Raw genomic sequence first — 12415 nt, 5'->3', positions numbered from 1 at the left:
TGGAAAAATCATCTCACTAGTAATTTTGATTCTATACACCACTATACCTACATGCTTAAATAAACTGCTTTTCTTGTACAATTGTGAGTAACATTAAGTGAAGAAAATGACAATTGAAATCTGAAATCAAAGAAAAGAAAAACTTTTCGATTGAATCCCACTATTTAATATTTATTTGCAACAGATACGTAGCTCACCTACGACGTGCAGGCTTCATCAGTGTCTTATTTCAAAGCGTATACGTATCTGTCGCGAATAAATATTAAATAGTGGAATTTAGTCGGTAAAAGTTTTTTCTTTTCTTTAATTTCAGAGTTCGTAGTCCACTAAGAGGCTTCAAAAACTTCAGACAATTGACATGATTCTCACTTTTCTTGAATTTCATTGCAAATTGTCATCACATACATACATACATACATACACACATACATACATACATACATACATACATACATACATACATACATACATACATACATACATACATACATACATACATACATACATACATACACACATACATCACACACATCTCATACATTGAATACAATCAACATTTGATTGATATGTTTTGATTTCACACGTTTTAACGGTTTAATATACGGTGCTTAAGTGTTAAAGTTTGAATAACTTTTGAATGAAGCGTTCGATTTTTAATAACTCGGTTTCGTTTGATAGATCTCAGCAGTAATTTTCAAATAATCATAAAATGTGTGATGTTTTTCATTAAATTAATGCTTATATGTTACTTAAATATGTTTTAAATACTATTTTTTCACATTTCTTTATGTAACTTTCAAACTACAAGTCCAATCGTCATGAAATTTGGAAGTTAAGGGTTTGCAAGGCTCCTCTTTCATATGAAATCAATTTTGTTCAAATCGGTTAAGGGACCTATGAGATAATGAAGTCCCATATTTTTCGTATTTTTATACATAACTTTTGAACTAAAAGTCCGATCAGTATGAAATTCAATAGCGACCAATGGGACACCTAGACCTTTCATTTGACACTAAGAACATTAAAATCGGTCCAGCCATCTCCGAGAAAAGTGAGTGAGATTAAAAGCGTCACATACACACACACACACATACACACACACACACACACACACACATACATACACACACACAGAAAATGCTCAGTTTTCGAAACTGAGTCGAATGGTATATAACATTCGGCCCGCAGGACCTTCTTTCCATTTCCGGTTTTCCAAGTGATTTCTATACCTTTATACTATATATTTATATAGTAGAAAGGCAAAAACATATCGAAATGCAAAATTGTTCCGATTTAATTCAAATTTTGTGTACTTATTCCTTTGCAGTAAATTTGAGATCCGTATTTTTATTTGGTACTTAGGGTTCTCTTTTCTGAGTCAGTGTGGTCCCAAAAGTTACCATTTTTTCCACTTTTTTTTTGAAAATTCATAACTTTTGATCCATTGAACCGATTTCAATGATGTTAATACCAAATGGAAAGTATTTTATGAGCTTTTCAGAAAAAAATATTGGACTAAAGCCCAAACTTTGATTTATTATCGCAAAAACATTGAAAACATTCACTTTTTATGTTTCCATAGTGTGTAAAGAAATTCTAAGTTTTCATAAAGTATCGAGAATACAATGGAGATGCATGGTTTTTGTTTTTACTTGTAATAAAAGGGGGTTTTTGACAAAGAAATGCGTCTCTAAAATAAAACGACATGCGAGTCCATTGCATTTTCGCATCTTAATTTCTTAAAAATGAGTATCTCAAAAACTAAAAATGTCAGGTATCTGTTTTTTGATATCGTATGTAAAAAACTAGCTTGCCATTGAAAGTATAATGAAAAAATAAAACCTTCTTTCCATTTCCGGGTTTTCGAGTGATTGCTATACCTTTATACTATATATTTATATAGCAGAAAGGCAAGCACGAATATTTTAAATGTTTTAAGTGATTTTAAAAGTTTCAAGGCTCCCACAAAAAAATGTTTTTGTAATCATCAAAAACTTTGAACGTCAGTTTATTGTTTTTTCTGAAAAGCTCAATAAAATTCCTTTTATTTGGAAATAAAATTATTAAAACCGGTTCAATGGTTCAAAAGATTAGAATTTTTGAGGAAAGAAAGGTGATAACCATAGTTTCTAGCGGAGACGGGGTGTGCCCATTAGTGCTACGGTATAGAAAGAGGATCACAAAGGATCATTATGAAATGTTAAAAATATGCGTTAGAAAATAAATGGAAGTTACTTTGCGTATTTGACTTCAGCATTATTATACCCATTCTGTGTATAATTGCATACCACAGATGCCATATAGTAAACTATAAAATACAATGAAATATTCCCTGTTATGCATAAATTCATGAAATCTTCCAAATTTTCATGCCGAAATGACAATTTAAAAAAAGGTAGATAAAACTGGGTCTAAATGGTAGACAAAATCGGGGGTACCTAAATTCGGGTGTAGATTAAACCAGGTGTAGATATAATCGGAATACCACTGTAATTAAATAATTAAAATTCCTGATGTGCTTAGAGCCGTTCGCCAAACATCGATGAAAGCGGAAGTTTTTTCAATTGTTGGAAATGTTGGCAATAAAATTCGTTCTTGTAAGGGAATAAAATCGCTAAGAGTCTTATATCTGCTTAAATTCTACTTTGTTAAGCAATAATACTGAAGCAAAAGTTTCAAAATAAAAAGATTTACTGAAAAACATCGACATTTCTATTGATTTCGAATAATTTGCCAATACCGGTATTTTACCGGTATTACCGGTATTTTCTAAACCAATACCGAAATACCGGTTTTTACTAAAAGCGTCCAATACCAACAGCCCTAGTGAGGGTTGAAACAAGGTGACGGCTTATCCTGCATGCTGTCCAACGAGAGGAACTCCTAAGCTTTGCAGATGACTTTGATATCATAGCCAGCAATTTTGCGACGGCGGAGGCAATCTACGCCAGACTGAATGCGGAATCCAGGAGGATTGGACTAAAAATAAATGCGTCTAAGACCAAGTACATGGAAGGAAGAGCTCAAAAGCAACAAACGCAAGCCTCCCCTAGACGGTAACCGTTGACGGCGAGAAACGAGAAGTGGTAGATGAATTCGAGATATTTGGGGTCGCTGCTGACCACGGACAACAACACTAGTAAGGAGATTCAGCGGCGTACTCAGGTGAGAAACCGCCCTTATTGCCCTTCGCGAATATATAAAAGCTTTATCAGACCGGTAGTTCTTTATGGATTTGAAGCTGTGACGCTACTCACGGAAGACATACGCGACCTTGACGTGTTCGAGCGGAAAGTGCTGTGAATGATATTAGTCGGAGTACAAACTGAAAGTCGGGAGTGGCGGAGACGTATGAATCACGAGCCACAGGTACTGCTTGGAGACAAAGGGTTTCAACGTGCCAGATGACTCAACCAGGTCGAAAGTGATTTGCAACTTCTGAGAAGACTGGAAAATTGGCGACGAGTGGCCCAAAATCGAGTAGAATGGAGACGACTTGAAACTCCGGTTCTATACTTCATGGTGAAGGGCTTTATTTGGCTTGTGGTTTTCCCGAGAAAATCGGCGTCACACACACACACACACACACACACACACACACACACACACACACACACACACACACACACACACACACACACACACACACACACACACACACATTTTTGAGTCTCGGCCCTCTGGACTTCGGATCAATAACGTGTTTTCCTTTTTTCAACCTTTGTGATAATAGTAAATTGTATGCTCCATCTTCTCTCTAGTTCAGAGCACGCCAACGTACATACAGACACTCAAATGACAGTTAACCCGTCGTATTTCTCACCTGCTTATAATAAAAGCCAGACATTACGATTCACCACAATTTACGAGCGGGGGTTTACTTCTGTAAGTTAAGTTGTATTAGAGAATGACCGCTATTAGCACAGACGATTTAAAACAGAGCGGTGTTCATGAAATAAAAATGCAATTAAACCTGTGCGGTTTCAGCAAAAACAAAATGCAACAATCAGTACGACGATGAGTGGTATGATGTTTACGACAAAACAGTGCAAATAGAAAAACCACCATCACACGTAAAGGGGTAAATTAATGCTAAATGAACAGACCGATTATTGGATACTATTTGCGTGTTGTTCAACCGGAGGAGCCACGCGAACCCTACCGCAGTTGGGACGTTCTTGAACAAGTGCTAATTGTTGTCGCTAAGGTCAATTTACAAAATGTTTTTACCATGATGTATGTTTTGAAAACTGCTTACATAACTCTCAACTATTTCATGCTCTAATGTTCATTTTCTTTTTTTTTTTCAGGTGAAATTATTTTCTTTTCTTGATGGTTGAAACTTAAGCAGTAGAAAGGCGATTACATCGTAAGTTTCAACTTGTTTTACGTCATACTTAGCAATTCCAATTGACCCAATCAGGGCAATTTATGTAACGCTCTCGTATATCCTATACTGATTCATTTGAGAAACTTTTTGTTTTTTGTTGAAACCATGCCATAAAACCCCTGGCTGCTGCGGCAATCGTTTTTGTTCTCGGCACATCCATTTTAAAACTTAAAAGTCATTTTCCAACTAGCGCAAACACATACGTCATCGTCGCAATCTCTGGCCAGGAACCAGCAGCAGCCCGGTGAGATAAAACTGTTTCTTTTTCTACTTCTCCGTCGGCCCAGCCCATCCAAGGGGTTCCTATTGCTATCGTAAAGCCCTAACGTAAAGCAAACCATTACCAGCGGACGGAGCACATTTAATGCCCATTTTCCAACTGCTCCTCACTCACTCACTCACAATTGCAATCATCCTTGACGACATTGCTCATGCCTCTGTCTGGCATAGTTGTACACTGGGCACTGCGTCAAAAGTTTCCCAACTCGTTAGAAGCCAAAGTTCTCGTAATTTCGCTTGTCGGGCGCAGCTGCCAAAGGAATGCTCCATTTGTCACTGGCTCTGGCAGCCAGTGCCCAGTTACTCGGTTTAGGAGCAGAATCTGGCAATTACCTTACAATTTGCTATTCAAGCAGTGCTTTTCATCCGTTCATGCGTAAACCATCTATCGGGGAGCAGCATTGACTGGGAAAAGTTGCTCATTTACCAATCCACCCGCTTATGCCGTAGTTATTCCGATGCAAATACGTTTCCTTTCCTGCCGGATGGTTCGAACGATTACGTCCTGCTGCTGCCGAGATTCGAACTATGTGCATGTGTATCCGCCTAATGATGCCAGCAACTACCGACAGGCCAGCAGCTGGGAGGAAACGTTTCTCAGTTCGACAGGATCTGTGGTGGTACACAATCAACACCGGATGGGATGCTTTTGTTTGAAATGCCTTTCAGATTCCAAGCAATTTTTATTGCGCTATGTCTTGGATTGGCTTCGAACCAGCGGAAAGTATGCGGTCGGTACGAATGCGTCAGTTTTTCGACTTGTCAAAGGCTTATTTTGTCAACCAATTATGTAGAAATTAGCAAACGACTCATGACAATCTACATTGTAGATAGCAGAACGCTGTAATAATAACCTGAACTTTCCACCGTAATTTGTCAAATGAATATTCAACTTCGAACTTCGAAATTGATTTAGCGCAAGCCGCAGAGCCACAATTATTCGCGAATTCCGCGAAAATCATCCGTAGATACCTACGCATTTCGCCAAACTCGTTACATGGAAGGAAATTAAATTGTAATGAAATTAAACACCGCCTCAAGTGAAGCGACGAGTTTTGTGGCATATCTTCGCCTGGAAAGTTTTCCTCCGGTGTTCAAGGAATAATTGAGTTTGTTAGCGAGCATGATGGGAAGCTGCTGCAGCGAGCCACCCGGTAAGCCTCTGTGTAGCCTCTGTGTGTGCGGTAGGTAGCTTGCGAGAACGTTCCAAGTTAGTGATTTGAATATTATTAAAAATTCGCATTTAGTTTTGTTTCTTCACTCTACTATGCGGAAAGTAAATATTTTATATTGGAAAAAATGCTAATTCTTCGAAGTTTATATGCAAATGTTTCGCCACGTTTAGCTGTCTGAGATTAATTTTGAGAATTATTTCATGCATTTTAGTTCAACAATTAATGCTTCAAGATCTGCAGGATGATCCAACCAGGCATGGCACAATCACTTTGATTCAATACACATTAATTCGACAGTACCGTCTCAATCAAGAAAAATTTGAAAAAGTTACATATGGGACGATTGAAGAACTAATTATTACCTACAACTTTTCTGAATAAAATTGGGTTGTAGCTCATTAGTAGCCACTTATGAGCTACTAACATTGTAGCACCGTAAGTACAAAAGATACAGCAAAACTTAATTCAGCAAAATTATAGAGAATAACTAATTCTACAAATGTCCCATATAAAACTTTGTCAAATGTTGCTTGGCTGAGATGATACTATCAAATGAATCTGAATTAAGTCAAAGTGATCGTGGATCCAACCTTATTCTAATTTCAAATATAATTTTCACATAACCTGTTATTCAGACGGAATTACATACTGGAGAAAAGCACCTCCTATCAAATGTCATTATTGATAAACGAACTTGATACTCGGAAACTTCTCCAAATTCTCTGAGAACATAAATTCGTATTTTTTTAGAAAAAATCATACCATTTAAAAACATTCGTATCCTTATTTTCTGCAGCAAACGAATGTTTTGTATTCTGTACGATAGCATATTCGTAGCACGTTGTGCACCAGAACGCATTTGATGCACGGTTATTGTGTAGCACCGTTATCGACGCGATCGACCTGCAAAAATTGTATAGTAGAGATAATGTACTTGGGCAATTATGATCTACTATCTACATATAAAGTCGTGGTATTTGTAGTTTGCGACGTCCGTTGTGTAGATGGCATGATATTCTTCATTTTCGCTGACCACCAGTGGAGAATTCCTCTCCACTGTACTCGTTACCAAATCGTTGCGCGTCTTGACACACGCGAGTCGGCTTCAACCTGGTCGAGCCATCTAGCATGTTGGGTTTCTCTATTCCTGGTGCCGATGGGGTTCTTTAAGAGAACGGATTCCACTGCGCAATCGTCCAGTATCCTTGCGACGTGACCGGCTCGCCGTAGTCTTCCAACTTTCGCCAAGTGTACGACGAAAATTTCTCCAAGTGGAGCCTGCAACTCGTGGCTCGTAGGCCTACGTCACTCTCCGCTGTCCATTTGTACTCCGCAAACAACAGTCCGAAACACCTTTCGTTCAAATACGGCTAGTGCACGTATGTCTTCCTCAAGCAAGTTACTGTCCAAGAGGACTACTGGTCTGATTAGCGTTTTGTATATCGTCAGTTTAGTCCGGCGGTATATTCTCCTTGATCGAAGCGTGTTGCGAATGGAAAAGTAGGCTCGACCTCCAGCTTGAAAGCGCCGTCGAATCTCTTTACTCGTATTATTGTCGGCGGTAACCAGAGATCTCAATTATTCGAACTCATCAACTATTTGCAGTCTCTGGAACTGCCCACAAGAAGACATACGTTGTTTTCTCTAGAATCTCTACCTACCATATATTTGGTTTTCGACCAGTTGATTTGTAACTCAATCCTCCTAGTCTCCGTTTTAGTCTGGCGTATACTTCCGCCGTCCCAAAGTTTATAGTTATGATATCGAGGACGTCTGCGAAGGCTAGGAGTTGGCTACCCTTGGTGAAGATCATTCCTCCCATTTTGACGCCCGCTCGCCGAATCACATCTTCAATAGCGATGCTGAATAACATACAGCACAGTCCATCCCCTTGCTGCAACTCTGTGCGAGATTTGATTGGATTCTAGAGTGCGTAGTTTCTCCTCCTCCCAAATCCATGAAATTATCCAGTGAAGTTCCGTTGCTAGCGGTTCTTAACCATTGAACGAATGGTCCTATATGCATTAATTAATTTTACGCTTTTTACGCCATTAATAAAAATTGTTGAAGATTTTAGCCTTCAGTAAAGATCACTAGAATACGAAGAACAGATAGCAAAGATACGGTGAATAGACGACAAAAATGTAAAGAAATGATAACGAAAAAATTACGAAAATACGATTAAAAACTGACGAAAAACGACAAAAATACGATGGAAATAACATGAAAATACCATGAAAGATATCAATACACCGGGAAAAAACAAAAACCATGGCGAAATGACTGTGAAAAAACCACGGAAAAATGACGAACATAGGACACAAAGACGACGAAAGCATGAATAAAAGGCAGTAAAAAGACAACATTTTGGTTGTCTTGACACTGCATTGAAAGAAGAAAAAGTGGCAAAAAATTGACAAAAAGACAACAAAACAAAACTGCGAAACGATGACACAACGACAATGTAAAAATAGCAAAAACAAAGGTAAAATATTATAAAAAGACGTTACAAATAGTAACAGAAAAGACGACAAAACGGCCAAAACCCGCAGGAAAAAGCCTAAAAATGTCAAGACAGACTTCAAAACAATGACATGCAGACGACGAAAATACATGAAAAGACGACAAAAATATGATTGAGAGGTAACAAAAGACGGCGAAAAGGCATCAAAAAGGCTTCAAAAAGACAACTGTAAGATGACGAAAAGTCGACCAAAGAACGATGAATAGACAGCAAATAATTGGCCAAAAGATGATCAAGAGACTGCGAAACGACAACCAAAAGATGACAAAAAAGTGATGACAGAACGATGAAAAAACAAAAGACGACAAAACTACGATGACGCTATAATTATGTCAGTATGACAATAATGAACTACAAAAAAAACTGTAAATATAAGCAGACAAGGCGATGAAGAGAGCATGGAAAAGGCAAAACAGCATCAAGAAATGTCAAAACAGGTTACAAATGACGAGAAAAAGACGTCATAAAGAGCAACCAAATTCGCGATGGAAAACGACAAAAAATGATAAAAATCGCTAGTAAGTGACATAAATACGATGTAAAGATGCCAGAATGGCAAATGCTTGTTTTGTGTTTAATTTTTCGACATTTTTGATATGTGTTATGTGTCTGTTGCCTTTTGCAGTCGTTTATTTGTTGTCTTTTTAACGTCTATTAGTTTGACCAAACTCGTGACTTTTAGTCATGACCTTGAAATGCGGTCAGGCATATATTAATATTTTTTTTTTTTTGAAACGATGATTCTACAATTGATGAAGGGACGGTAAGGGAAAGTAATGAAGAAGGATTTTTTCGGGAATGAAGGGGAAGGGTGGAAAGGAAGGGGGGGGGGACGTTAGATTAAACTTCTCGGTCGGTGGTTTCTACAGTAGGTGAAGGAAGAGGCACAATTGTGTGTCTAAAAATAGACCAACCCATGTCGCGCTATGGTTAATAAGGGGGGTTGTGCAGACTTCTTTTGTCCAGCGCCTCTGTGGTTCAAAGGTACACGGGTACCAGTGAGCGACACGCCCTGGCAGGTGTTGTGGGTTCAAATCCGGTTATAATCTCTGATTACAGCTTGGTTCGACCCATGCACCTTCCAGCATTGGACAAAAGATAGGAGTCACAACGACAACTTGTTAACCATAGCTACCTATTACCCCCCCCCCTTCCTTTCCACCCTTCCCCTTCATTTCCGAAAAAATCCTTCTTCATTACTTTCCCTTACCGTCCCTTCATCAATTGTAGAATCATCGTTTTAAAAAAAAAAATATTGTCTATTAGTTGTTTTTCGTTCTTTTAAAAATGAAAGATGAAAGACGCAAAAATAATCAAGAACGAAAATTGATAGAGAGAAAGTAACCGTCGTTGAATCATTTAGGTCAAATCCCAAGTAACATTGGAAGTTTTATTACCCTCTTATGATTGTTTTTATGACTAAAATACTTCATAAATACCATTATAAGAGTGTAATAAAACTCAAAATGTTTTTTTTCATGTGTGGACTCATTACTGCGACCAGTATAGTTGATCTATTGTAATATCGCTCGGGTGTTTGCTGTATGAGCTGCACTGCATTTCTTTTAGCTATAATCGCTATTGAATGAGCGATATGCTTATTAAGTTTTATGCGTGCTTGTGTGTACAGTAGACTCTCGGAAAAATTAACTCTCTAAAAAGTTAATTGTTCAGAAAAGTTAAGCGAATATCAGCTCTCATGCAACGCTCTAAAAAGTTAATTTTTGCCTTAACTTTTCTGAGAGTTTGAATTTATTGGTTGTCCAAGCGTTCGTCCACACACGTGTGTTTACCTTCTATCTTTATTTCTCATTTTTCGGTTTATTGCCGGCTTTCCACAGTTTCATACAGAGTCGCATCATAACTGGGATTAAATTAAACTCTTGTACCGGACAGTTCCAACAATAGTTCAATACAGGCACATAGTTACTTCAGGATTATTGATAACATACTGGAAAAGCGCAAACTCAGATTGAATTTTAAATGCAAAAGAAGGAACTAAAAATAAGCTCGAACATTATCAAAACGTAGTCGCACACTACGAAAAAACAAAAGTAAACTAGTGAACCGACTATTTTAAACTTACTGAAAGGAACTAAGTATTATTTTATAAAGATCTTACTACATATTTCTTTTCATTAGAACTTCTAAATACATAAAAATGTGTACCCTATATCCTGGAATGCATTTTCGCCTTTGTATTTATCATTTTCAATGATTTTTAGGACTACTCAGAAAAGTTAATATTTCGGAAAAGTTAATCGACCCATTCCCCAATCGATTAACTTTTTCGAGAGTCCACTGTATGGGTAAATATATAGAATTCAGCATGAAGGAAGGGTATATGGAGGGGCCTGAGAATAAACCCATGCTAAAGTCATTTGACATCGAATGGCTTGATTCTACTAAGTTCAAAATCAAAATCAAACTCAAAATGTTACTTGGGATCTCAAATGTATCAGAAGTTGTTTTGATTCAAAAACATACTAACTTCCTTCAAATATAATCAAGAAAAATAGTTATGAGAAAAGTGCGGTAAAGTGTGACATTAAGCGGAATGAAGCGGGGCCCATCCGTCTAAAAAGATATTTTAGTATATTAGAAAGCTACTAACGCTTACGTGTAGAAATCGCCATTCTGGCCAAGTATTTCTTTGCCGTTTGACCGGTTACTCCGACATCCCGGCCTAAGACGCGGGACGATGAGGCCGCACCTTGTTATCGGTCTTCTTTTTCAGTTTCTTCCGCCCGTAAACATGCAGCACTATCGAACGACCGGAACCAGGCGGCAGTTCGATGCTTTCGTTTCTCCAGAAGAGAGAGAGAGACTGTTTTGTACCGGCGGACACGAAGTATCCCACGATGTCCTATTTCTTTGCTCCGGGGTGAAGCTGACAGTACGAATAAAGCACTAAGCGTAGTTGCAACTTGCTTGACTGTTTTACAATGGCTGCTTCAAACTGATAACGTTGAAAAATTTTCCTTTACACAACAGAGTTGCTACGAAATTGCAACAGAGTTGCAAAGGAATTGCAACAGCCTGAATATTGTTGAGGGCCCTTGAGCTTCACCCGAATCAACCGAGTGTAAACCTGTAAATTTATCAGCACTTGGCGTCACTCTGGGTTCATGTTTTTTTGGCGTTCTTACAACCAACTACAACTCTTTTAGTCTTGGACAAATCTTGGAAGTCCGCAACACGATCCGTTTTTGAAAACAGTTGCAAATTTTCTGGCTGCTCCGATGTCATCTGCATCGTTAGCAAAATCATCCGAGTTTGAGTCGGCAATCGAGATAGGAACCGGTGGTTACTCTTCCTCGTTAATTTTCCAGAATTCGAAAGGCGCCTCAGGGTTTCGTTAAGATCTGTATCGAAAGGGGGAGATGTTGGAGACAACTCGACAACAGTGTTACAGTCCGACACAAGTTGTGCCTTTAAAGTACTCAAACCAGATCTCTTGTTTGCCTTTTGGACATTCTGGAACCTTTAAACTGCCAGTTTGGCTCGGAGAAAATTAGATAGATGTGCTATATATATATTCTGCTGTTGTTCCTAATTAGTTTATTTTAGATTTGTCACATAATGTGTTATAACATCAGAATGTGTTATTTTTTTATTTATTTAGTCGTCAAATAATAGTAGACCGTTTACATTAGTTATTACGCTAATATGTTATACCTACTAGTAATATTTCTACAATACAATCTACAAAGAAAACTGAACAGTATAACTTTTTAATTACATAGTATTGCTTCCTTTTAACGTAGGACTACCCAGCTAGCATTTTCATATGTATAAATAAGGTAAAAATCAGCATTACGTACAGATATACATGCTAAATAAATCGTATTTCATGCGCAAAATTGGCATATCCGTACTATTTTGGAGGCGATATACGTGATTACGAATAATTTTGACCATTACGACTATATAAGTATTTATATACGATAATATCCGATTAAGCGCGATTCGCTCCGTACTACTCTACGATTTTGTGCTGAAAATCGTATGTATGTCAGTCATTATCATTATATACGACGGAAAATC

At 37.8% G+C, this 12415-nt stretch overlaps 2 protein-coding genes across 3 annotated transcripts in view; one reads left to right on the top strand and one right to left on the bottom strand.

The window, feature by feature from the left end:
• The window catches only part of LOC128744687 (galactosylgalactosylxylosylprotein 3-beta-glucuronosyltransferase P), a 138811-nt gene that overhangs the window by 55420 nt on the left and 70976 nt on the right, over positions 1-12415 (top strand). Inside the window, exon 2 of one of the 2 annotated variants that reach the window (XM_053841855.1) lies at positions 4311-4369. The exons of the other annotated variant lie outside the window; for it this stretch is intronic. The gene's annotated coding sequence lies outside the window, so the exon portion shown is untranslated. The remainder of the gene's footprint in view (positions 1-4310; positions 4370-12415) is intronic. 2 annotated transcript variants of the gene reach the window in all.
• LOC128739389 (serine proteinase stubble-like) overlaps positions 1-12415 on the bottom strand; it is a 116231-nt gene that overhangs the window by 69704 nt on the left and 34112 nt on the right. The gene's annotated exons all lie outside the window — the stretch shown is intronic.

The sequence above is a fragment of the Sabethes cyaneus genome, chromosome 3 (assembly GCF_943734655.1).
Source record: "Sabethes cyaneus chromosome 3, idSabCyanKW18_F2, whole genome shotgun sequence".
NCBI lineage: Eukaryota > Metazoa > Arthropoda > Insecta > Diptera > Culicidae > Sabethes > Sabethes cyaneus.
This window is presented reverse-complemented; position numbering and strand designations above follow the sequence as displayed.